Source organism: Anas acuta, chromosome 1 (genome assembly GCF_963932015.1).
Source record: "Anas acuta chromosome 1, bAnaAcu1.1, whole genome shotgun sequence".
NCBI classification, from domain to species: Eukaryota; Metazoa; Chordata; class Aves; order Anseriformes; family Anatidae; genus Anas; species Anas acuta.
Window position 1 is genome coordinate 119,546,915 of NC_088979.1, and position 27,271 is coordinate 119,574,185.

The following is a 27,271-nucleotide window of genomic DNA, read 5'->3' on the forward strand; positions in this document are numbered from 1 at the left end:
CCCAGTGAGTGGGATTCACATTACAGAAATCAGCCACTCAGTAAGGCTCTGTACTCTGTACCAAAATAGCATTTCCTGCAGTTTTCCCTAGATGCTGCTTTCAGTTGACTCCCCTGGGCCCTCACGCTACTCGCGCACTTGCTCGGTGTCTCTCTCCCCTTCTGCAAAATGGGAATAACAACAGTTCTTTTCCACCAGGGACATACATAGATAATCATTTCAACAGTTGTGATTAGATACAGCGATAATAGGGGCAGAAGTACTAGAGCCACCAAGGCAGGCTGAGCCATTCTCTGCAAAAGCAGAAAATTGATCTAGCGAAAGTTACGTGCCTATTTTGGTATCCAGGAGTGAGCTTCAAGCCCTCAATAAAGCGAGGGTGAAAAACTCCGCTGCAGAAAGGCACACGGAATTGATACGACTGCAAATTTCCAGCCACTTGTCTCGTCTTCCATTCAAGTTCATTTGGATACGAATTTTTGCTTTGAAATTAGCACCAATACGTGCAGGTACAGAGAGGCAGGATAAAGATGTCTAGCTACATCCACCCCAGATGCTTTTCCTTCTACAAATTAGGAGCTCGTGATCCAAGAGAAGAGTGAATAAAGACCTGTTAAAATAAGAATTGACCTAAATTTCAGAACAAAAGTTGAAAAAGCATACCCAGGACCCTCCCCCTTTTCCTGTCCTCCCAAAATACCTTTGGTATTGAGCAAAAAAGGTTTCAAAGCAATCTCTTGTTTGGTATTAGCTACGAGAATCTTTTTGCCTCAGGCATGAAAAATATAGCAGAGGGTATTCCACTAAAGTCTACATATTAAATATTTTCAATTCTTTTTTTTTTTTTCAGCTCAAAAAAAAGTTTAGCTGCAAAGACCAGAGGAGCTGCTTTATTTCATGTACTAATTTGAATCAGTCCTTGACATTCTGGGATGATTTTCAGGGGGGTAGAGAACAGGAGTATGAAGTTACCAAAGCATGTACTAAATCCTGAGAAAAGACAGAATTGCAGGATACTCAGATTACTCCACGCATTGAAGTTTTGTCTGCTTTCTTTATCTTGAAAAGACAAGTCAAAGGGAACACAAGACTGGATATACCCTTGCAACTTTCCTTGATACGTTTACAAAAATGTAGCGTGCCAGGTGTCTCATCAGAGAGACCCGTTGGGGTATTGTAAGGACAGGTGCCAATGTAGGAGCTAAAGCCAGTTCAGAGCCAGTCAAGATCCCAGCTCTCCCATCAGGGACCGCTGGGAGAGGCAGCACCAGAGCAATGAAGGTGCAAAGCACACAGCTGATCCCTTTCTCCAGCAGCAAGCAGAGCAATGAGAAGAATTGCATTATTAAATACCATATAATTGATAAATAACTACTTAGGATTTATGCAATTACTTATCTCTGCTCCATAATGTATCGTCTGACCATTTATTAATAGACAGCTAGACTTTAATGGAATGAATTGGTCAGCGTCTCCTTGGGCTATTATTTAAGGCTGCTTTTGGTTTTGATCCGTGAAGACCATTCATAAATAAACCATCAGACCACCCACGGGAAGATAAAAAAAAAAATCTGTTGTGGATCCAAGTTTCCCCCACCAGATCTGTGTTGTCACAGTCAATGGGAATGGACACTGGAATATGCAGACACTGGAAGCATCAGAATCCAGTCCTGGGCGAGAATCGCTCCAGACTGACATCTATTTTCTGCTAAGTGAATTCAGAGTAGCCCTGGCCTTTGAGGAGGCAGCAGGGAGACTTTGCACCACTGCTACCAATGGAAGCCTTTACCTCATCAGCGTGGAAAATCCAGCCCTGCTCTGCTTGTTATGCAGACAAGCAGTAAAAATCCAGCTACTGACACAAGGGTGCTCATCACACCACCTTCCAAGAGCCTTAATAACAAAGCTGAAAACTAAAACCATTAATTTAACAACATAAGTAAGGCTGGAGTTTTTATGGCTGCTCCTGCACTAGCCAGGTCTCCCTACCTCTGCCACATCTGCAGTACCAGATCGATCACTGAGCCACCCAAAACGTTTTCACAGCAGCACAAACAGCAGAAAAGAAGCAACAGCAGAGCCCGAGACGAATGCTATGGGATATCTGTATTCAGGATGTATGTATTCAGATCACTCTAAAAAAAAGCATGGAGCAATACCTCACCTTCCTGCCCTCAGACCCTGGAGGTCGATTAAAGCCTAAGCCTAGCACTGTTTATTTGGCACATTTATTTGGCAAAGCCTTGCAGGGGAGAGCAGGAGGGGGATTTGGGGAGGGAAGAGGGAGCCAACATTGCTGCTTCACTGAACGAGATCCCAAGAAGCTGGTGTGCTCTTAGCTGCCCCCCACCCCCTGCTACCACACGGGGGATGCTCCCTGCCAGAAACGAGGTCTTACAGCACCTGAAGCCAGCAGTTGTGCCTGGCATGAAAATAACTTTGAACTTCTGGGCTGCAAACAGATCTGGCACGAGACTATCAAACCCCAGCTCCCTCCAAACTCTCCAGATTCCTACCAGCAAACGCCATCCCATCACAGGGCTCCCCGCAACCCCTGGCCTGCCCTCCTCTCCTCCCACGCCGGGGAGAGAAACCTCCCTGCCCCTGCCTCTCCTACCCGTAAGCTGGATGGAGGAAAAGCCCCCGGGACTCGAAATGTCACAGCTTCGGAGGACGTGATTAAATATTTAAATAGACAAAATTACATTCCGCTGGTGACATTCAACACTGTGTCGACTGCTGCCTCTCCCCTTCCCTCCCCGCCAGCCCCCGGCAGCTCTTCCCCCTGCGGACACGTGCCAGCCGGGGCTCTGTTCCTTCCCCTCTGCTCCCTGCTAAATGTTTTTTATTCTCAACCACCTGCCCCAGGCCCTCTCATCAATTATTAATCAAGTGAGCCATGAATATGCAAATCAGCCCCCGCACTCGTGTTTTTATTAAATTAAATAAAAAGAAAAAGAAACAAACGCGGCACGTACGGCGGCGGAATAGATGATGGGGCGGACTGCTCCGGGGAGGCAGGGGAAGGCTCAGGGATTTCTGACAGAGAAAGAAGGGAGAGGATGAGTGGGAACACGGGCTCTATACAACCAGCAAAATGACTACTCCTGGAGCCATTCTCATCTTTATTTTAAACTGAGGCTCTGCAGGAATATGGGGGTTGGAAGATGGGAGCACTCACATACAAGGGGGTTTTATCCTGCAGGTGAGACCCCGGTTTGTCTCTAATAATCACTGTCAGGAGGGGCGCTGTGGAGGGGGAGGCAGCTGTGAGATGGGATGGTCAAGCCAGCAGTGCACAAGACGTATATGTCCTCGTGGCCCACAGCATCCACCCTGGTAAAAATGCAGCTGTGCTGCATCCACGCGAATAGGTAGGGGTAAGGCAAGGGCACAGCCTTGGTTTGCTGGACTGCGCTGGTCGGTTTGGGAGATGCACTCCTTTCCTCTGGCTCCATGAGGACTTTGAAATGCAATCTGCAGAACCAGGAGGGTTGGTTACCTCCTGTGTCAGCTACACACACACATTACGGTGCTGCTGAACAGACAGACAGAAGGGGATCTCATCATCAGCTGGAAACCAGGCGCTGCCACCAGGCACCAGGGTCAAACAGCCAGCACGTTCCCCACACATAGCTGCAGCTCCTCACAGAAGCACTGGGCCCAAAGAGCTGCCGATGTGCCAAGTGGGAAAGAAGCCCTGTGCTAAAACTATGTGCTTGTGGGACTCAGGACCCACAAGAGCCTGGCCCCCAGCCCCTCGGGGCACGCTGCGCCCCACGCCTGCACACAGCAGGCTTCGGAGGCATTCAGAGAGCAAGAATGCTCCTGGTTCCTCAACTTCTGAATGGGAGGGAAAAGAAAGAATAATTCCCTTAACGTCACCAGCTAAATGTTAATTTGGAAGGGGATTTTTTTGTATTTTTTTGTTTTCTAAATTGCTCTTAACTGTGTGCCAGCACACAGGTAAATTGTTCTTGGCTGAGAAAATGGCCTGTCTCTCTTCTAAGAGATTAACACAGAGGACACTGAATGGAACAGCAAACAAGAAAACCATGCTCCCTTTACAAATCATTCAATAGTTTCCTGACTTCTTTTCTATATATTTTTCAGCTGTAAATGAGTTTCTACTGCTCACTCTCACTGAAGGCCTCGCTTGCCATTGTTACTCCCCATTTTCTTTTTAAACAAGGTGTGGGAAAGAAGGAGTAATTTGCTGCCATGGTGACTCCAAGTGAAATGAAATTGCTGTATTTTCCTCCTGCCCCTCCAAAAGCTTCCGTCAGCCTTCCCCTAGAAGGTTTAGGAACACCAACGGGAGGGGATGCTCAAAGGGAGCCCGGTTCCTCAAAGGATAGGCTGGCCTGTCCCCCTGGAGGAAAGGATTAGGGATAACTCCTGGTTCCTTGGCTGGAAGGAAAGCTTGAAGCAGCCTACAGATGGTCTCACTGGCTTATCAAGTGAAATGAGTTGCTTCATTTTTCCAAAGTCTTCCCTTTACATAAAAAACATGGGATACATCATGAGGAGTGCAAAGTGTTTTGCCTTCTGTAATTGAGTGGATTATTCCATTCCCTTTCTGCAAAGGGAAAGAGAGAAGGCTTAACTATCAGCTGCCCCTCTGCCTCATAAAGCATCTCCCCCTTTATTTAAACATGTTGCTGTACCCAGCATACGTTCTGCATGCCCTCTTATTTTGTGTTTTGGTGTCACCACAAGAAAGGAGACCCTAAAGGTAACGGAGGAAAAACAGAGCCCTTCTACACCAACTTAGATTCAGAATGGCTTGGTTTTACCTCAAAATTTGAGCGTAAGATCTTGTGTTGGTAAAGGATCTCACTCATTCCTGACATTTTGAATCTTATACCTGATGCTTTAAGGAGAGTAAACATGGTCCCCTCTTCTGGAATCACCACAGCCTGTCATGTTCCTTAAGTATGCCAAAGCTTCACCTACAGCAAAGGGTAGTATGCTGATGTAATTAATATTAATGAGATAGACCAAAGTATCTGTTTGATTCATGAATCTTGAGTGAATAAGGAACAAACTTGCACCTGCCTTCTCTGAATTTGAAGTTTACTGCCTTTATGGAGAAGGAACATACATTTCTCTGTCCCTCACCAAGCTTCTTGCAGCTTGCTACAAAGGAGATAGACACCATCACTTACAGAGACTGATTCGAGGGTGACTTGACTGCACAGTTGCTCCTACAGGTGACCAACTTGAAAACACTGAAGCAGCCTGATCAGTGGAAAGTACAGCAAGAACTGCTGCAAACAAACACAGCTTTCTTAGCTCTCAATCACAGTGCTCTAAAAATGGAGGCATCAAGAATAACCAGCACTGCAAATCCTGGGCTCTTCAGCCTTTTGCCTTTTTTTTTTTTTTTTTTTAACTGTAGGAAATATCGCTGTGTAGTCTAAAATAGCATGATTATCTTTTAAATAAGCAACTGTACTCTCACCTGTGCATATAAACACTTAGTCTCAGATGTCTTGTTTTGAATTAACATGTGCTCTAACTACAGTAGGTACCTCCAGCGTGGCTGGGAAAAAGAGGTAAGAAGTCCAGTACCTGGGGCACTCAGGACAGATGAGAGAATTCAGGAATGGTCCCTGGGTTGGGTGGGAATGCTCTGCTGGGTGGGTTCTGAGGACAGGCTATGAAATGGGGAGCAGAGCTTCTGGTCTGCTGTGGTAGCTGTCCTTCACACAGTACCATCACATCAGGGATCTCATCTGAAACCCGCATACACCTTCTGGGATAGGCTGCGGATGCAGAGCCTCCAAAGGAACCCAGGAATGCATCCCAAGTGCCAGATGTACTCATGTCTCTTTTTCCAGCTCTAGTTTCTAGGATGCAAAGAACCTGAACTGTTTTTCCCCATCTCCACAGAACAGGTGCTATGCAAAAACTTAAGATTTATTTTCCACTGCAACCCTCTTAAAGATTTTTTTTTCCTTTTTTTCCCCTTTAACTTTCATTTCCTTCAGTCCTGAAAGTAATTAACTTTCAATGGCAGCTAATTATAAGCAAAGAAATCAGAGGCTGTGTGACTGTTTGTTTGGTGCAAGCTCGGCAAAGTGTTTTTTAATTGGAAACCCTCTTTGCCATGTGCATTTCAATCCATTTTGCACTGTATTTATCGTTCCAGATTCATATTATATCCATGACCTTTCATCTAATGACAGAAGCTCATGCAGAGAAAAACCGATTATTTTAGCAGACAGAGCTATGAGAGAAAGGAAAAACAGGCAAGAGGAGAAAAGTTGCAGGAGATGAGAACAAAGCAGATCCTAAAAGCTAGATGTTCATCTCCCTTTTTCCTCTGGTACGTGACTTGTGCAGGAGCCCTCCAACCCAGAGCTATTGCTACAAAACCACTCTGCTATTGCCAGATGCAGGGGAATAGCAGTCACTTCACACTTCAGGAAAAAAAAAAAAAAAACAAGGTTCTCCTTTTCCCATGGTCACCTTCCAGGAAGAGATGCTCAAAGGAGCTTCTTGAGACAGCTCTTTTGTGCAGCCAGAGGCATGCTAGCAGCTGTGGACCAAGTCACCTGTGATTCTGCAGCTGCCCATGGCTGTGCATCAGTTCAGCGCCTCCAAAGCGAGCACAGGTGAGAGTTCAGAGGTATGAAGCTGGGAATCACTACGTAACCTGGACTGCAGAGCACAAGTAGGAGATAACTGAGAAAATGGATCCTAATTTCCATGCACGTGCTGGCATCATCCCAAATACATGCAAATTTACCTTAGGGTACCTTAGCCAAGTGGAAGCTGTAGGAATTTGGCAGCCAAATCCTACTTCTTCTACATTCTTCAGCCATAGCATCAGCACCAGGCTCCATCTTCAGCCATTCTTTTTTCTTAGCAAGTAAGGTCAGTGTGTGGAGTTGCCAAAAATGCCTATGGCATCAGAGGGGCAACGAAATGGCTTGGAGACCTTCGGCTATGCAGCTGTGGACCCCTACGCAAGCTCTTTTGTTGCTAGGATGGTCGGTGGGGTGCGTGCAGCGCAGGAAGAGCTGGCGTTTCCTGCTGCTAATGAGCACTTCTTGCCAACTGCCCACCTGGCTTCTGCGAGAAAACAGCTTAGCAGACACTAGGGGATGTTTGGCAAAAGACTCGGTAAGATTAATCACGGTAAATTTATACGATACGCTGAGCACCAACTGCCTCATCTGCATTTACCAACAGCATGGGCGGACCAGTAGCGAAGGGCTAGGGATATCCAGCAACTCTTCTTAGAAAGACTCCATGTGAATAGCATCCACCACATGCTTACCTCCACCCTTAATTAAACTAACCATCCTGTGCCTCCCAGAAGGGCAACGTGGAGGGGTAATTTATTCAGCAAAGCATCGTTTTGCTTACTGTTAAAACATGCTCAGATTTATCACTCTGTGGTTGGGCACAGGGGCTCCTCCCAAAAAGTCAGTTCTTTATGAAAGCTGTTTCTCTGCTTGTGAAGTCATCCTGGTCTAGGGTCACACAAATTCCATAGAAGAGAAAGTAAAAAGCAAGTGACGGGGACCTGAACAGAAAGGAAGGACAGCAGTGCTATGTTTAAATGCTGTTGTCGTCTGGAAGACCTATGAAGGAAATTCAGGCAGTGTAAAACAAATAAAATTGTCTGTAAATAAGAAAATGATCAAAGGCATTACAGGAGCCATTTGTTGATCCTGACAGTCGGGAAATAGTTTCCTCGAGCCTTGGGAATATAACCAGCTATGCAGAACTCGATGATATTTTCACAAGTACAGGAGTGCAACAATGCCTACAACACGGCAATTCAGTAAAACCTCAAGCTCCTAACTCAGGCCTTGCATAAAGACCTGCTTAGGAAACTTTATTCCAAAGGTCCAAGACAGGCCAGAACACCAATGCTGAAGATTGATGAGCTCTTTAAAGGCATAGCAAGGCAGCATGCTTTACACTTGCTTGGAATCCATCTCTGTATCAGATCCCGATATATGGTCATAAAGTGCCTGACAAGCTCTGGACTGGCATCTACAGAAGCACCCCAAATAAAACACACCTGAAAGCTTGACCTGAGAAGTGCTTTATGAGGGCGATTTCCAGACACACAAATGGCCCCTAAGTACACCACTCTCACCAGCTTGCAACCCCTAAAATACTAAGGAGGTAATTTAAAAGCCAAAGGAAAAAAAAAAATATTTGCAGAGCCATCACTTACAACTATACATCCGCTCCCAGTGCCTCTTTGTGATTCATTAATAAGGAACGCTCAGGCTAGCAGCTGTGTTCAAGAAACACTGCAGCAAAGTCCATCTGAGCACCAACACTAAATATGCCATCAGATGTCACCGTGCAGATTTGGGAGCCCTTATACTGCTAGGTTGGCATCCATCTGGCCACTTTAGCACTGTTGAAGCAGCGGAGTTGCAAGTTTTATAGCTGTGTTCTCCTGTATAAACTCAACATGCGAGGTTGTTTGAGGTGAAGATTTGTTCAGATGCATCGTGGCTGCCCAGTGTCTCACCAAAATGGTGTTGCACCAAGTTTGGGACGTCTTTTTGGAAACCCTTCCCTCCTTTCCCTGTGTGAACACACAGGAAGACAGGATAGAAGAGTAGCAAGAAATAAAGGGGTATGATTACGAACTATAAATTCATCAGACAGGTAAGCACCAGGAAAGAAAGAGCTCTTTTAAACTAAGATCATGTGGGCGCTAGAACATGCAGATGTTACCTGACCTCAGATACGCTCAGGATAGGGATTTAAAGAGGCTTTCACAACTTCATTGCAGTGGGACTAGAGAAGGACCTCCAACTCCAGTATTAGTGGAAAGCCACCCCCACCACACTACAAATTCATAAAACCACATAACCCATGTGTTTCCTTTTCATCCTTCTGTGTAACAACAGCCATCCCACCACCCTGTGCCATATGACAAGGTCACCCCACATCAGTCGCCGGAAGGCTTTTCTCTTGATCAGCGGGCTATGTACAAGTACTAAGAAACCACAGCGCTCTGAACATCAGGGCAACTGGTACTGATTTTAATAAGCCTGTTCAATAGGTGGGGAACAAACAAGTTTGCAAATGCAAAGCATGTGTTTTCAAAAGTAGCTTTTAAAAACAAGCCCCACTTTCAAAAGGAACTCAGATCCCCACGTCCTTTGATTTTTCAGGAAGACAAGCTCCTGAGCAGCTGAGGTGCTTTTGAGAGTTTTGTCCCTATTCTTTAACGTCATTTTAGGCACTTTGATTTACTCTCGCTTTGTAGTCACACCGCCGAGTTTTGTCCTGTGCCGTATTGAAAACAATGTCTCCAGACTTTTTGATTCTAATGGAGCTTGAAATGCTCGGGTAGATGACTAACTTTGCTGAGTTTTGTTTACTCCTTTCTGTATGATTGAGGACTACAGACCATGGCACAGTACAGGAAGACACAGGTAAAAAAAATAAATAAAAAAGCTCTGCTGTTGACTTCAGCGCCAGTTCTAACCCCAAATTCATGAATTACACCTGCTACTGCAGAACATTAAACACAAAACCACAGCACATTTTTGTGCTGGATCTGGATAACCTGCGTGTTGATACACCTTCCTCAACCACTACATAAATTGCATACTTTTTGAATACTTTTCTCTTTTTTTAAACTACAAGGCTGTAATAATGTTGTCAGACCACATCTGGATTATATGCATCTTCCCATTACCAACATGCCAGGTAACTATTTGCTACTTAAATTATTTGAGCATCCGATCAGAACCTAGACACTTGGAGGAGCCATAACCAATGCACATGAAAATGTTGGCAAAAGCCAAAGAATTTCAAGTAGAGTAGTTGACCAAAAGTAACTTAATTCTACAAAATCAACCAACTTGATTTTCTTTTTTTTCATTTGCTTTAAGTATTGCATAGACATTTGAGACACACGTTTTAATCGCAAGGCAGACAGTGAGAAGCAAACTGTAAGGTTTACCTGTAAAATCAAGACTTTTAGTCAAAAAATAGCATGCAATTCTGAAAATGCACCACTCTGGCTGCTTCCATCTGAGCAAGGCTTAAGATATGGATCTGAAATTTCTTTTAAGGCAGCAGCTTGACTGACTACTTATCTCAGCAGACCACATCTCGACAGTAGCTGAGATACCTGTGCTCTGAATCCCATCACCCATTTGCCGTCAGTAGGCTGATCTGAGAGGGATGCGTGTCTGGTGTCCATTCCAGAGTGCATTTTGGTCTTCACCTTCTACTCTGGCTTACGAGAACTTCAACAGAATTCAGTTGTCATAGGGGATTAGTGCCATATTGAACAGACCAAGTTTCTGACAAACAAAACATTCGTTGGAAACTCAAGGACGCTGCTAATACCCTATCCTACATGAACATACCGCTTCCCTTGCCACCTAAGAATAGTTTCTTAATGTTATATCACAACCATTTCACCACAATTATAACACAGCACTGCAATGCCGAGGTCTTTTTAACGACACCCCCAAACTTTGGACTCGATGGATGATCATCTGTTATACTGAGATATTGGAATTTACCCCTGCTACTCAACAGGACAGCATCAAGATGTTTAACCGTGATTAGGAATCAGAACAAGCTGTGCACATCTTCTCCCCTCCTCCCCCCATCTTTATCAGATGCAGGCGCAACCATAACACTTCTGTTGACAGTCCAAATTACTTAATGACATAATTGTAAAAGTATTTAAATCAAGTTAACTTACCATTACTTTAAGGACAATGAGGAGAGGATTAGAAAGCACTGAGACTTACCTATGAAGGAAGAGAGAAGGAAAGTTACAGAATGAGCAAAAAAGAACAGAAGATCAACAATTTCAGTTCAGAGATAGAAAAAATCTTGACCTAACACCAAGACAAGTATATTTAGTTCCTTGCAGCGATCAGAATCAGAAAGGACCAACTTAACCCTTATTCTTACCATCATCCAGTATTTAAATCAGAGTTACAGGTATGCTCAAAACAGAAGTATAGTTTCCTGCCCCAAAGAACTTCCATTTGCATTTAAGATGAGCACATCAGAAGATGATCACCCAGGGAGCAAGAAAATACTGCTGCTCTCCTATTTGGCTGTGAGAGCATCAGACAAATCTTACGGATTATGTGGAATACTTGTATTAGCTGTCATAAGGGAGCAATTAAAAATAAATACAATGAATTAGTTCTGAATTGGCTCTATAACATCAAGTAGGCTTATCTCCCAGAGTTATTTTGCATGCAGAAAAAAAAAAATAGGAGTTTTACAAGATCTGTCTCCACCATTAAGAATCACAGTGCTGGATCACTGCACCAACAGAAAAGCAAAAAGACTGCTTTGTTCCAGGGAGTTTCAAGGTGCTTACACTAGATTTCTCACAAGTTTTTAAAAAGAAACCGTAGAGCTTGGTGGCAAAGCTACAAGCATAACTCAACACAACTGAAAATCCAATATTTAATGTACTTTCAACTCAGGCCTTCTCCTGTCCTGCTATTATAACCCACCATTTAGTTTTTATGCAGTGAAGCCTGGTATTAGCTGCTGCACAGAAAGGCTACAAGCACTAATGCTGCTACATTAAGGATAAACACTTCACACAGGGCTTTGCTACTATTTTTGAGCAGAATGAGAAAACAAAACCCAAAAGGCTCGCATCCCAAAGTACACCGAAACAACTCCTATAATATTTACTTTGCTTCGAAATCGCGTTTTTACGGTGGCCTGATCCAAAATCATTGAAGTCAACAACCCAAGGCAGAAAGGAGCAACATATTACAGTCATTGACTGCTCAGAGAGAACATCACACTTGTGTGGGATACAGACCCTTTTCACCACGCTCTGGCCCTTGCAGGCACACAGCAGACTTAGCTTACAGACATCCAACCAAGCTTGGTGATACGAGGGCCTCTGGCCACATAATTTCCTATTCGTTTGCACAGGAGGTGCTGCAACACGTTGTACCAGCTCAGTGTTTCTGCCTACAGCTCAAACCATGTGGATGTGAACACCACCAGTGTGCTCAATAAGGCAGCTGTTCCCAAATAGCATCCACTGAGGATGCTTGCCATCTTTCTGACTTCTCCATGAGCCATCAGCACAAAGCCAGCTCTACACACCTCAAAAACAGAAACTTACAGGAGAAAAGGACCAAAGGTCTCAATGAGAAGGAACAAGATTGGGTGGGTCAAGTCTAAGCCAGACCTTTAAGACCATTATTTCCAGTAAGTTCTGAGAAAATTGTATGCAAAGAAAGAATGAAGATGTTTATACAGAGCTTGAAAAGCAGATAATGTTAACATATTTGTGCACACCCTGAACTCAGGCGTATCTCAATGTACACATACTACTCTGAAGTGGCCTTGCAGGTAATTTTGAACAGCCCTCCACACTCCATAACTAACAGAGTCATTGAGCACTTACAAATAAATATTCATAGATCGTTTGTCAACAGGCTAAAGGGTGCAACTTGCAGCACGCTCAGATTCACTCATCTAGGAACAAGGATGTCATATGGCATCCACGATCCATCAGATGCCATGGAAGTTCAGGAATAAATACTCAGAAAAAACATTTCTCAAATAGACCAGAGGCGAAAAATTCAGAAAGGTTACCATTTTCTCCTCCTCATCAACATAAGGAGCTAAACACTCTTCCCCACCACTCCCTTCCCCCTGCTAACTACTTCACAACTGAGATGAATGAACAAATTAGAGTAAAACCTAGCATAAAATCATGGTTTGCTCCCAGATAACTTACTGGAGAAGGGTCAGAAGAGAGATGTATATTTTCTGTTATAACACATTGCCTGCCAACAGTTTACTGGGCTCTAACTCTTAGGAATGTAGTGGACTTACAACTGGGAGCAAGTGATAGAGAAAAAGGAGAATGATAAAGAGAATACAATGCAGGTGGTAATGGAAAAAATACCAGTTTCTCCTGAAAAGAAAAAGAGGAGGGCAAAGCCCTCTGCTTGCACTGCTTGAGATGCTGCCCACTTCGAGGTCGCAACAAATTTGGCCCCTGTTCTGCAGAGCCTAGAGGAAAGCCACCCACAAAGAGCAACGCTGGCTGTAACAAAGGAAATCTCAAATCACAACTCCTCCAGATCGCCAGAAGACACTAAGCCTTCTCCCCCCATCGCTCCCTCCCCCTGCTAAATCTGCCTTCCACGTATCTGGATCCGCCAGTCACTCACGACTCCTGGTCCCGTCTCTGGCGTAAGGACACTCAACAATAGGGAAACAGAAGAGCAGCTTAGCCAGCTCCGCAAGGAAGATTATTCAAAAGGTTAATTACTGAATGAAACACAAATAGGAAATGGAGGAGGCAATGGGAAAGGGGTTGGAAGAGGAGGAGGGGAGGGAGACAATGACTTCCAGCTGCTAAATCTGGCTTTCCAAATCCTTAAAGGCCTTTAAAATTTCGGCTGAAGGAGGGGGATGGGCTTTGCTGTTCACTTGCATGTTTGATAAAACCTCAATTATGTTCCTCCCCTAATCCCGTGTCATTAGGAGCAAAATGGTGCGTCGGGAGGCCATTTAGATATGAACGTCTGCAACCTCACCATCTGACCTGCTGACTTCTCCTTTCTTCCTTCTGCTCTCCCTCTCTTTGTTGCTGGAGCCAATTATATTTTAAGATGTGATTTTTTTTGGCTAGGCGCTTGGCCTCCAGCACCAGGGGTCCCACAATGGCCTGGCTGGAGACCCTTATGGCCGTTATTATTTTTTTAGTGGAAAGGTCATTATGACTGTAATAGCCGGGAATTAATCTGCTCATTCAGAGCTTTTCTAAAGAAAAAACAAAAACTCCAAAACAAAACAAAGGGGCTTTTTTTCTAAGGTGCCTCCAATGCTTGGTTTCGGGGAGGCAGGAGGAGCTTGGCTTCTGACTTCAATGGGGCAGGAGGACTGAACCCACCTGGAGGATTTTACAGGACTAAAACAAAAGCCTCCGAAAGCAGCCAAGTGAACACAAATGCAAGGCTGGTATCTTTTTGCTCCCTACTGGTGGAAAGGAATAAAATTACAAGTATCAACCATCTGCGTACTCCTCCCTGCATCCTTCATCTTGTAAGGAAGCCAGGCCTGGCCCCGTGCACAACTCACGTATGATTGAAAACCTTGGGTAAGGAGTATTCAGTGCCATATGGAAAAGCCCAGCAGGGGGACCAGAGTGCGGCGTGGTGACTTTGTCACTTTGTCACCTCCTTGGGATTCTTCATTACCCCAAACCTCGGCACGCATCAGTAGTTAGCAGGCCCTGCACCAGAGATGGCTGCATTTCAATGGCGTGAAGCAATCCATACATCATTTTTATGGCTCGTTGTGCTTTCTCTGTTAAGAGATCAATACAGGTATCTCTTCTCATTATACTATAATGCATGATGAGTGCAGTCACTATCTTAAAGTCACTAGCCAGTACAGGAAATAATAAGCCTTCCTTTTTGTCCTCTGGACACCGCTGTATAAAGGCATTATGAGAGTTCATGGACAATCAAGTCAGTATTTTATTTGGATAAGAGACCAAAGTGAAGGAAGCCAATAAGCCTTTTCTCAGCTCTTTCCCAGCACTGGCTTTGTAGGCTTGTTTAGATAGCATTGAGGAAAAAAAAAAAAAATCAGAGCATGTTTGGAGCCTCGACAACTTCCTAGGGAGACATAATGTTATAGCCTTCTGAAAATGAAAGATCTACGTTACTGCTTATTAAAATTTAGGCAAATCATGAGGTGAAAGGGATTATAAATAACCTTGAGGGAGAGAGGAGTTTTTGCAAGAGCAAGTTCCCAAGTGTCATGGGCAAAACAGCCTTGACTTTGGGAATTCCGCTTAATTTGATTTATTGCCAATTAACACAAACTTATTTACTGAAGGAGACACTGGAAAACAAAGATGACAATTAAACACTTAGGTAAACTACTTCTTCCCAGTTCCCCAGGCTCAATTTCAGACCAAGACATCTCCCACCCCCACACCTCAACTGATGTGCCCTCCTCTTGCTTCGGCCATCCCTTACAGGCAGTCCCTGCCAGTTCCTTGGGTGAGGTGATGCATGGTGCAGGAGCTTGGGTTGGTAATGTGAGTTCTTCCTGCTGCTCCTTATTGCTTTTTCCTTCCTTCTCCTTTCTTTTTCCTCCTCTCCTCTGCTCCAGCCTGGGTCCTCCACAGGTTGCGGTCCCCCACAGGTGTCCCTGTTCTGGTGTGGGCCACCCGTGGCTGTGGGACCTCAGGGGTGTCCCAGCTCTGTTTCAGGTTACCCATGGGCCACAGCCTCCCCTTCCTCTTCTCCAAAGTACCTCCCCAGCAGAGTTTGCCTTCTTCCAAGAGTAATCTTCAGCCACATCCCCAGTGTCCCCTTCCACATGCTCCCTGTATCGTCATCTTGTGTGTCCTTTTGCATCTTCCTCTCAGGCATCCTCCCATCTTCTCTCATACCTCATTTGGTTTCTCCTTTCACATCTCCTCATGTCCTTCACAGAGGGCCTGGGGCCACTCTGACTGGTCACCTTCTGAACTCAAAAACCCCTCCGTCAAGGATTATGATGGAGTTGTGGCAGTATGCTTGCTTTCCAGCTACCCTAGCTCTTACTGTTCATCTGCACAGAGCCATCCATCTCCGTGGCAGTCAGTCCAGCACTTCGCAGCAGCGAAAAAATCCATTTTGGAGAGCATAAAACCAAAGCAGTACACTGCATTGGGAGCGATCATCGGGTACATCAAAAAGAGATCTTCTCCACGACGCCTCCCAGCCAAGCTTTTTCAGCCACAGAAACCATTTTATGCTGAGACAGGGGGAAAATTATTTTAAGACTAGGTGATGCTATATTCTTCCTCCTTGTTTACCCTGCAAGGGAGTTAGTAGATGGCCACATCCCTCAGCACAGCTTCCCTGAGTCAGAGTCCACCTCCACAAACTGGAGCTCTTTTAAAATAGCACCGCCGATGAGAGATTGCAGAGCTAGTTAAAGTGCTATTCAGATGCACCCACAGCCATTCGCCGCTTCAGAAACACAGCTCTTTCTAATAATATAGTTGGCTACATTATCTTATTTGACACTAAAAACTTGAGATGATTGATGGCAGTTTAAATTCTGAATAGACAAAAATTATAGAGCAGCTTTATAATCTTTTGCATTAGTGCCCTGGGGAAATGGCTGAAGTCTTTATCACGTTCAAAGGACAGCATGACGGATGCTAAGCCCCTTCCCTCCCAGCCAGACCAGCCTTCCATGAAGGTCTTAGGCAGCCTGGCCAGGAGCCTACCTGCCAGGCGTTTGATCAGCAGGTGCCACGCTTTTTCATCTGCCCCAACCACGGCTTTGCAGGATTTCCAACTGGCAACGAAGCCAAAGATCAAGGAACAAAGAGGGGAAGCACGGAGGAAAGGGCAGAGCAGACGCTTTCGTTTAGCTCGGGTGTAAGCAGCCGTCCTGATGAGAAGTGTTTGCTTCCTGGCCACGCAAGCACTATAAAACAGCTGGTATCTATATCCTAAAATATGGAAGAGTGGTTCAAGAGTCTGTTCTAAGAAGAAGCAAGCTTCACAAGGCAAAAGTGCTGGAAGCTATACAGACAGGGTATGTTCAGGGAGCCCTGGGCTCTTGCACCATCCCTGGGGTGCCATCCAGCACTCTGAAAACCACTGCTCATTTCAACACCAAAGATAAAGGAGTAAGAACTTAATTTTGCTTTCACCTTCCCCAATCTCTTTTCCCCGCATTGAAAGAGTGGACCAAACCAGCACGAACTTTTTATTAAGAGAAAAGATTATCATGTGGGGAACAAAAGAATCCTCTCAGAGGAAGCCAAAGGACAATGACTGCTCCAAACCTCTCAGGCAGCTCATATCACTTTTAATAAAAGTATAGAAGACCATTTGGAGTCCACATGAGTGCAAGGGACAGAACAGAGAGAGTGAGAAAAAATGGGAAACTCAAGTCTGTTAAGAGAGCATCCCCACTGCTCCTTCCCCTCAAGCCATAGTCCCTTACCAGAACCCACCGCCTGTCTCAGCCCCCTAAAACTCAAATTCTGAAGGCCAGAAACATTTCCCTACAGCAGAAATGGCTCCTTCTCCTCACTGAGGACCTGTTAACACATGATAGCGAGGAAAACACCACGTGGAAAGATCTCTAAAGCAATGCTCTGTTCTGTTTCCACCCTTCAATGAACATGAGTGTTATATTAACTCATTGTCTTGTCCTTCACTGCTTGCATATCAAGCCTGCTTCTATTAATCCACACAGAAACCTCGTCAAGCCTGGGTTTCTGTCAACAAAAGACAGAGGACGTTGGTTCCAGGCTTTGTGAGCATCACAAGCCTGCTCCCTACTGCCAAGACCATCCCAGCACACACCTAACAAGAAAACTCCACGAAATATGTGATAGCCTTCATACAAAACTCTCACCAAATGAGCTAAAAATTCAGGTAACATTTTTACAATGGTTCCTTTGAGTCTATCCAGCTAAAGCTTGGTGTCCCAGGGTTTGCCAGCCAAGAAGCTGCCCAGCATTCACCGCCTTTTTCTGCAGTAGTTTCACAGCACTTCTGCGTTCCCATCCTAAAGTGCACCAAAGAGCAAACCAACTCAGATTCCTACAGCAATGAATTATAAATTTGGTAGCGCTGGAAAGTCACCAGCAGCCAGTCCCAGTTCAGCAGCTCCACCACTGCTTGTTTTCGCTGGGTTGTGGCTCCTCTGCAGGCAGGCTGTAGAGTTTCCACATCTGTTCCCCACACGTGCTGGGACTCACCGAGGGCCTCTACACTGCAATCGCATTCCCCATCCCTACCGGCTGCCCCCTGCCCCTACACATTCCTCTTTCCCCTTCCTATCTCGCTCCCGATTAGTTGGATGCTTGTGATTAAGTCCCTTTTAATAAATGACTCCTATTAAACTGGATTCCTCTGTCACTGCGAGAGACATAAAATTAAAAACTGTCCGTCTTTAATCATGCCAGGCTTCATCTCCGTCTCTCAGGCTCCATTTATCAATAATTAATATAAGGAAGACTGAAATCCATTTCAATTTCAAAGACCCAAATGTTACATTTTTTTAATAAAAAAGAAGGAAAAAAAGAAACCACCATCACTCCCAGAAACAGACAGACTCTCACACGGGAAAAGAGGCTCTGGCAGCACTGCAGCAGCCTCCAAAAGGAGAGAGGGGCTCGGATGTGACAAGCAGCTCTCCTCCTGGCTTTGTCATAGGAGAGTTGTCCTCCTAAACGATCCCCCATAGAGCAAGAAGCCCAGTGGCTCTAAAGCCTCCGGAGATCCGCCCTGCAGCTCCTGGCCTTACTTCTCTTAGTTTCACCCAGTCCCTCGAGCTATGGCAAACCAGGGCACCAGGCTACCCACCCGATTTGTCTTCTTTTCAAGAACTGTCAGATCTCAGCTGCTCCAGGCGAAAGTCACAGCCAGCTCTCGCTGCAAACACACCAGTAACGCACGGCAGGATTTACTGGGATAAGCAAGGATGGTGGGAGGCAAATCATCAGGCTGAGTTTTTATTCAAGGACTACAATGGACATGAAAACGTTCATTGCTGTATTTAAATGTTGCCTCTTTACCCTGGACTTCTATCGCTATACCACTTCCAGCATTTCTTGCCAGGCTGTGCTGCTAGGGCAATCGGGACATCACCCTCCGACTGCGGTGTAGCACAGGAACGCTATCAGTCATTACTCGGTAATTACCGTGCAACTCTGTGTAGGGACACAAAGCAACCCCCCCCTCCGGTTACAGTGCAAAAATATCCTTCAATAGCCTTTAATTACTGCAGAACGGCGTGGTAACAAATGATGACCTGCCCGCTGGTATAAAGTGGTCCTATCACTCATCGCGCCTTCCCTGGCAGTTACTAAGGGAACCCTTTGGCAATCTCGCAGCAGCCGCGATGCTCTGTGCCTGCCTGGATTTCAGCACGGCACACCGTGCCTTTTTTTGGGGATGGTTGGGCAGAGGGGGGCCCCGGGACGGAGAGATTACAAAGGAACGTGTGCTGAGCGGTGGTTATCCTCCCAATGAGCTCCCCGTCCCATGCTACTCAATTGTGGCAACATCGCGGTGATGCTTTCACTGCACCTTGGAAATGAGGGGGATAATTGCACCTTTGCCCCGCAGATCTTGCGGTACTTGTAATTATATCCCGTTACCAAGGAACACAGCAATTTCCAACCTATTACCCACAGGTATCGTTTATTTCAGAGTTAAATTTATTACTTCAATGCCAGTCTCACTCCTGGTTCTCCTCTGCGCAGTTGAGCCTCCCCGGTGGCAAACACTGAAAGTGGAGCAAACTGGAAAAGACGGGATTGAGGGACAACAGAGCAGAGCAGAAGCCCCTGTGCATTGCTTTTTTTTTTTTTTTTTTGCCAGGGGGGAGCATTAGTGCTCACAGGGAACAACCCTTCTGCGGGCTGATGGGCTGCAAAGTGAATTTGCTCCCAGAGCCACCCCTGCCTGTGGTAGGGCTGCGCCGCTGGCTCTCAGCCCACATGGAGAGGGTTGTCACAGCCAGCCACGATTTCCAAGTTGCTGGGCTTTGTAAGCCTTCCCCCCATGATTCTCAGTGCCTTTTAGCAACTTTTTTGTCTGCGGAACTGGGGAAGGAACAGAGATGTGCCCTAGTGCACAGCTGAACTCTGATGCAAAGGACCGCCAACTGGTCTAAGCACAGAGCATGCTACAGGAAAAAAAAAAAAAGCCTGTTTACTTCTGACTATTCAATTCCCAGCAAGAGGGGAGTCGCAGGAGGAAGGGAGAAATAGTCACAGATATTTTCCCAAGCTGTATTGACGTTTTAAAAGGAAACAAGTGGCCAAGGATACACATCCCCCCCAGAACTCGCTGCACCGTGCCACCAGCAGCACAAAGAGGACGCCCACGGCCAGCTCTGCGGGTTGCCCCCTTCCCTGCCAGCAGAGATGCTCGTGATGCTCAGCACCACCACCGAGCTCCTCCAGGTTGGGAGCATTTCTGCGCACAAACCAGCCTGCGACCCACGACAGCTTTTAATTGCTCTCCAAAGGATGTAACAGCAGTAAAGGAGCAGTACAAGTGCTGACACCCGCCTGCTCCAAGGGGTAGAGAAAGGGGCACCCCTAGGAGGAGAGGGATTTAATGGATGAAAACGAAGCGTACCGACTCAATTCTGACTACCCTGAAGCAAGGGGCAGATCCTGAAAGCAGCGAGGACAGGGCAGCAGGAGGAAGTCACAACCACAGGGTCAGTCCCCTCCAGGTAACCGCAGTCAGGGCACAGGTGGCTCCGACAAGGAACCGAGTCACACGGACAGCTTAGCTAATGACAGCAGGTCTCCATTTGGGGGAGATCAAAAAATATCCCAGCTCCTGTAAAGGCTAGAGAGACAGATAGTGCGGATTTATGTTCCCTGTCCTGCATTGTCTTGGCCATGAATAAGTCATCTCCTCGGAGAACAATGGGCGCTCCAGCTGCGGAGCACCGGAGAGGAGTTCAAACGCACCGCGCTGCTATGGAGAGTCAAGTTCTAGGAGCAGCACAAAGCAAAAACGCTGGAACACAGAGAGGAGACCTGGAGTTGTTATGGAAACCTGAATCTCAAGCTCACACCACGGGATGAGGGCTCTTCCCCTTACATCCCTTGCTGTCAAGAAGCCTGAGATGCACAGGAGCAGCTAATGGCCACAGCTCTGCTGCCTCGCCTCGCTTTTGCTGCTGTTTGCTCCCACGCTCTCTTCCCTCACATTCTGCCCTGGGATAGAGAGAAGAATCCCACTTAGGATTCTTTCCTCCCCTTCCCTCAGTGCATTCCTAAATGCCATCTCCCGATTGTGTTCTTCATATCCCACAGCTTCCAACGCCAAGCCTAAAGCAGGTGTAGGGAAGCGCACGCCTACACAGGAGGAAACAAGAAACAAAACGTGGATTGTTCCACCAAGAAGCCACTGCTGGGAGACAAAGTGTGGAACATGTTCCGTGTTCCCCTAACCCATGTTCGAGGGCAGGGATGGGAGGGAGAAACAAGCAGCAGAAATAGGCTTGGTGGCAGCCCCTAGTTCTGCAGCATGCTGTCTGGCTTGCAGGGTAATAGCAGCAACATCTGTTACAGTTAAGAATGCAAAAGAGTTCCTCTGCCATTTTCAGTCACTCGACTTGCCAAAATTTCCCTCTTTAGAGCTGAAATTTTGTAGACCTGGCCAGTACCCAAAAAAAAAAAAGCTATTCAAAAAACATGGCAAAAGTGACTTAACCACTACAAAGCACGATGCGATGCCATTCATCGCTGTTACCCAAAAACTCCAGCTTTGAAGTCCACAAAGTTTAGTGCTGAGATTAAAAAAAATAAAGAAATGTATCTGATGACAGATTTTCAATGCATGCCTTTTACCAAGCGTTCTCTATTTCATGTGTGAGGGCTCTGAATTAGCACTAAGCCTCCACTTCCATGGGGATGAATTTTTGGGAGGGAAGGCCAGTGAGCCTGTAACCCACCCCTACCTGGTGCAATGGCACAGGGCGTTTTGCCAACTCGCTGCTAAATTACATTGCTTAGGCAATTGGCACAAGAACTTGTGAAAGCTTGAACAAGCTCCAGTAACAGCCCTGGACATCCACGTCTCTGACATCTGGAACCACGTAAAGCGCCCAAGGCCCACTGAAGGGAAAACCCAGCCTTGAAGTGGAAGAATGCAAATGCCTTTCTAGAACCTGGCATTAGAAAAACAGGCATTTTTTCAGTAAGTCTAACTCTTACTGCGTATGAATCTCTGCCACAAAAAGATGATGCCATGGTGCTGCACAAGTTGCACCAGTGCATATAACGCAGTGGCACTTGGAGCCCACAGGTGAAGTCTCCCATCAGAGATGTGAATGCAGAAGGCTCTTTATGTTCAATCAGTGCTCGCTCACGAGGCTGACTGCTTCATCAGTGGTGTTCTTCTGGTGTACAGCAGAGGAGGGACAGAAGGAATTGGTTTTAATTAAATCTCAGGATGAAAAACAATCATTTTCCCTTCAAGACAGGGTAGGTGGGAAAGATGTCTGAAGGTTTTGCAGATCTCCCTTGCGTGATGCTTCAAAGCACTGAGCTAGCAACAAGCTATTCATTGCAGGCCATGCATTCAGGAGGCTACAGAAAGTACAGGATGGGTGCAAGTCAACTTGTGGTTGACTTGCACACTCCTTCAAGAGTCCTACAATTTCTCCTATACACTGCATAAAGATACATGGGTATAAGAAGCTACAAGAGAGTGTAATGTGTTGATAGAGAAGCTACAGCACGGATGCTGTAGGTTGGACAGCCTTCTATTGAATCATTGAATCACACTTCAATTATTTTTTAGTTTTAAGGCTGTTAATTAGACCCTACAATGGTCAGGCCATACCTACGAAGGTAATGATCCCCATAAATAAGCACCAGGGTATCTTTCCGAGGTCTGACTGAGCACAGGCACTCTTCTGCTGAGTGCCCCAAGTCTGTGCTTAAGAGCATCCTGAGCTAAGGCAGAAAATATATCTTGCACTTCACTAAAACACTGCAAAGGGCCACGCTCTGCCTCCTCCTGCTACCAGGCTCTGAAGAAACAGCAGCATCGCTCAGCACAGCACAGGAGCCCTCTGAGATTTGTCACCTTGCTTTATATCACCGCTCTGTAATGCTCTCCAAAAGAGCGCAGAGAGAAACAAAGTTCAGCTCCTGAACTTTCCCTCTTGTACTCCTAACCCAGCCTTCTCTGCACACACGTTTTGAGGCAGCTTTCCTATGCTTTTGCAAACCCACCCCCCTGCAGGACCCTGCCCCATTCAGTCCACAGGACAGCTGGTACCAGCTGAACGAGCAGCTCTTCAGTATCTGCTCCCTTCATTACCCATTATGTGGCCATACAGCTTATTTACCATACTCTAAACCCCTCATGGAGCAGGGCAGAAATCCTGCACTCAGAGCAGCCTGGGAGCGTTGAAAGCCTGCACTGTAATTCCAGCCTCTCCTGACTTCTGCGCATTTCACTCCACTCTTGCTTTAATCCGTGTCTTTTGTGTTGAATTTCATTGCCTCTTTAAAAAAACAGAGCAGTGGATAAACAAAGAAATTCCTTCATGAGCAACACATTGACAGACAGCAATAGAGCATTTGTCTTTTATAAATGTGCAATTTAGAGCTGTGGAAATAATTGATTTTTTGGTTTGCCAGCAAATCAAAATAAGTTATTTTTGGGTTGCCCTAAAAAGCATACAAAAAGTCTAGCTTGAGTTAAAAAGCAAGAAGAATCAGATGAAGCCCCCAGATTAGTTTGTTTGGATGAACCGAAACACATTGCATTGGGAATAAAATGCTGGTTTACAATCTCTAGCACGTTCATAAATAAAGTTTTTGGTCTTTTTTAAGTGTTTAAAAAAGAAAAGCACCCAAACTTTCACTTTGATCACCTTTCTATTTCCCTCCTTTCCTGCACCTCCTCCTCCATGCCTACCCCAAAGCTATTTTCACAGTTCTCATGCACAAGAGTTTTAACCAAATTCAAGCATGTTTTTGTAAAAAGCTTTTCAGAAATAAAAAAAATAAAGGAAAGGGGAGGGGGAAGGGTTGCCCAGCTCCTGCTTTAAAGCAACTGGCTGGGCAGAATCCCCCACTGGTTGTGCTCTCACCTCTTCATTATTATTTATAAACTAAGTGCATGAGCACGGCTACACCTCACACGGAGTTAATAGCCGGCAGGCCGTACGATGCGATGAATTAGCGTGATTACACAGTGGGGTAGGGCTGGGGGAAGAGAGGCAGCAAACCCCGCAGACCAGGCTCTCACAGGACCAGGGCTATGAGCACGCAGCTTGTCGGCAAAGCAGGGCACCGTGTGGGTTGCAGGAGGACACCAAGCTCCGTAGTGGGCACGCTGCAGGTGAGCAAGCACCAACCGTGCTCATGGGACATAGCTGGCTGTCCCTCATGCACATGCTGCCTGTGGACAGCTAAAGTTTTATTTTATTATTCACACTGGCTTTGCTTCGCCAGCATCCAAACCATCACAAACACCTCAAAATGGAGCCACGTAAACACGCTCCATCCTCTGAATGAAAAGCTGGATCCTGGAGAGAAGGCACCACCGACACAGCATCACTGCTCCTGCCCCTGAGCTGACACCCAGGGGTTTCTCTGTACCCCATAATTTGTGGCCAGGCCAACAGCTTCCAGGGCAGAGAGCTGTGGGAGTGCCTCCAACCCAGCTGTGTTCGTATCACAGCAGCAGTATTAAGCTCTGTCAAACCTAAGCCGATCCGCACAGCTCCCATGTGGTTGCCCTTGCACCTCGGCAACCTGTTTTTATCTACAGGCAGTGTTGTCTGCGAATGAATTATTCAGCATTAATCGATCCCCCTTTTTTTTTTTTTTGCCAAAGAGAAATATCTTTTATTTACTGTTTACCCAAAACACTGAATCTCCTTGCCGAGGTGCTCCACCACAGATACCAACAAACGCTTTCAGTCAATGTCATCCCATCCCTGTTTCTCCCTCTTAGGATAATTAACAGAACAAAACGTCAATAAAAGTGTCAAAGTATTTTGAGGCAAAAAAAAAAAAATACTTATTTTCTGTGCTTCAGCTTTTTCAGAAAATTTAAATTCTTCAATTTGAGAGCGGGGGCTCGGGGCTAAAATACTTCACAAATCACCTGGGTCAAGCAGACCACTCATTTCTGACGAATGAAGTACGCAACCAGAAATCCGCGCCAGCCCTACTTGAAATTTAGCATTTAGAGTGAAAATGCGTGTACAACTTCAGTTTTATGCATAGGTGCATGCTTCGCCAACAATAAATTGAACAGAACAGGGCACAAAGACACTGTGCTAAATTGCACACCGCAGCCTCCAATTTGGTACTCCCAGATATTTATGGGTAGCCGCGGAGTTGTGGGTGCGCTCATTTTTCACATGCAAATGGTCATTTGCACATTCAGGAATGGCTGAAAAATTAAAGGCTTGCTTGAGCACTGCTGAAATATAACAACTCCATCTACCGAATAGGAGCATGGAGGCACCATGGCAGAGGAAGGAAGTTCAGAAGAAATATTTAGAAGGAAATAGGGAAAGAAACAAAGCTTGCCAAGCATTTAGGGCTAAGCACCCCTATGGGTTTGGAAACGTTCCTTCAGTCAGGAATAGCTTCAGAGGGAGGGATAAGTACGGTAACATAACCCAGAAGTTGGTGCCTCTCCTCTCCCCAAATGCAAACACAAAAACCCTCAGATTTTCCCCAGAAGACATCAGACTGACAGAGCTGTGACTGTCTGACAGCCGCCCTGATAGCGTGACTGCGCTTCCGAGCGGCAGCTGAACAATACGCAAGAACTGTGGCTTCCATAAATAGGTGAAGTTACAGCTTGCTGCCCCAGAAATAAATAAACCCTTCCCCACCAAGCACTGTTCCCTTGGAAGTATGGCACGTGTCGCTAAAGGTTAAGGAAGTGGTGGCTGCTCCTGTGAGCCTGGCTTTGCCACTCCTTATGGCTTTTTGTGATTTTGATTCTGCAGTCACAGCCCTTCTGCTTTAAGCCAGTGAAGGAGAAGGTACAGCGTATTTCCTTTCCTCATCAGTGAAGCCCACCACTAAAGTTTCAGATGAGGCCACTTTCCCTTCTCACCTGATCTGGAGGGGAAGAGACCAGCTTAAAACCTTGCACCACGGGCGGAAGACCATAGCAGGGAGGCTTACTGATGGACTGGGAGCCACCAGAAGAAACACAAGGCATTCAGCAAGCTGAAGTAGTACGGGCTTCCAAAAAGAAAGAGACAGCACGTGGATTTGGTAGTCTTATTTCCCACAGAGCCAAGACCCTCAGGCAGTGGTGAGGAGCAATAGCAGCCTCATCAGACAGAGGTTCCCTGCTTGCCTTCCCCAGGGAGCACACACACACACATTTTGGAAGGGAGGAATTACCGAGTGGCAGATGATTTATATGCTTACACAGGCAGGGACTTGTGCCCACACAAGTCTCAAGGCACGAGCACACAAACGTAGTGTAGACGCCGCCTGCCAGGCAGTTGGCTTACCAGGCTCACGTGGCTCAGTCGCCCACCTACCCAAAAATCCTCCCAGGAAATAAAAGACAGCAGCAAAAGCTAAAGGCTCCGCTCAGCTGGATGCTCATTACTCCTACAAACACGGCAAAGCGCTCTGTTACCGCTGCTCTGTAGGACCCGTGGCAATACCTCCTCTGGCAGAGGAGCTTTTGGAGGTGTTTTTTCTGCCAAAGCTCAGCGGCACTCCAGGTTTGCTCTGCGAAGCAGTATCTCAGCGAGAGCTCCCGTCCCTCTCTGGATGACTGGTGTAACCCCAGAGAAGAGCTGGCCACTCCTGGTCTCCACCGAGGAGGAGCTGCTGGAGCTGAGGGTCTGCCCTACAGATAGCCACAGATGGGCTTTTGGGTTTTCCCCAAGAAGGAAAACTTGTGTTTTTTTTCAGACCTCTTCACTCAGCTGTTTTTCAAATCCAAAGCGTCCATATGGCTGATCAGCATGAAGGGCTTGCTGTGAGAGTAAAAGGATTGCCAGCATCCCAGGAGCAGACAGACATTCAATAATAGCAATAGTACTGCGATACCCAACAGCTTCTCCATCCGTTTCCACCTCACAACCTGATCTCCCCCCACTCCGTCAAAACCAGAAGGAAGGGAAGCTGCAACCCTGATTATATGGGGGAAGGAAGAAGACTTAGTCCCTATGTGCTGAAGGCACAAATTTCCACGTTGCATGGCTCTCAACCCACTGAGCCCCCAGTAGGGCTGGCTGCAAGGACTGGAAGTGAACGGTCACAGGTTTGCCAAACTCTCCATCCCTTACTTTACCTAGGAAGACTCTTAGCTGTATGTAGACAGCCACAGCATGGCATCACGGAGTGGCACCGTGCCTCTCAGAAGCCTGTTCTTAACTACAAGATCAGTAGTTACTACCCCTTCCCCTGAGGGAACATCTACAAAGTTTAAGGAACCAGACAGCGGACCCGACATGAGGCTCTCACAGTGATTTTTGTGTCTTAAAACTTTTATCAAAGCTGGTAGTGCTCTCCGGTTCAGACAGAAATTAGACAGAACCCAAGTCACCTGCCCTTACAGAGGCCAAGCAATAAGTTATCCCAGCCCCAGACAGCACCACCCAAATGCCAGATTACAGGAAGACTGTTCTCTCTCCATCACTTTTCACAGGCCAGCGGACAAGGCAGCACAAAAGCATGGTTTTCAGCACAACAAGCCCCGTTTTCTTAAAGTGATCTGACCACTGGGCTGAAGAGAAACGCGTGTGAGTATTT

The 27,271-nt window shown here is 46.2% G+C and overlaps 1 protein-coding gene and 1 long non-coding RNA gene across 2 annotated transcripts in view; both read right to left on the reverse strand.

Moving 5' to 3' along the window:
* Window positions 1–27,271, reverse strand: part of LSAMP (limbic system associated membrane protein) — an 878,636-nt gene that overhangs the window by 579,931 nt on the left and 271,434 nt on the right. The gene's annotated exons all lie outside the window — the stretch shown is intronic.
* LOC137863965 (uncharacterized) overlaps window positions 7,322–27,271 on the reverse strand; it is a 40,330-nt gene continuing 20,380 nt past the window's right edge. Inside the window, exon 2 of the long non-coding RNA XR_011101241.1 lies at window positions 7,322–8,563. This is a non-coding gene — a long non-coding RNA (uncharacterized lncRNA). The remainder of the gene's footprint in view (window positions 8,564–27,271) is intronic.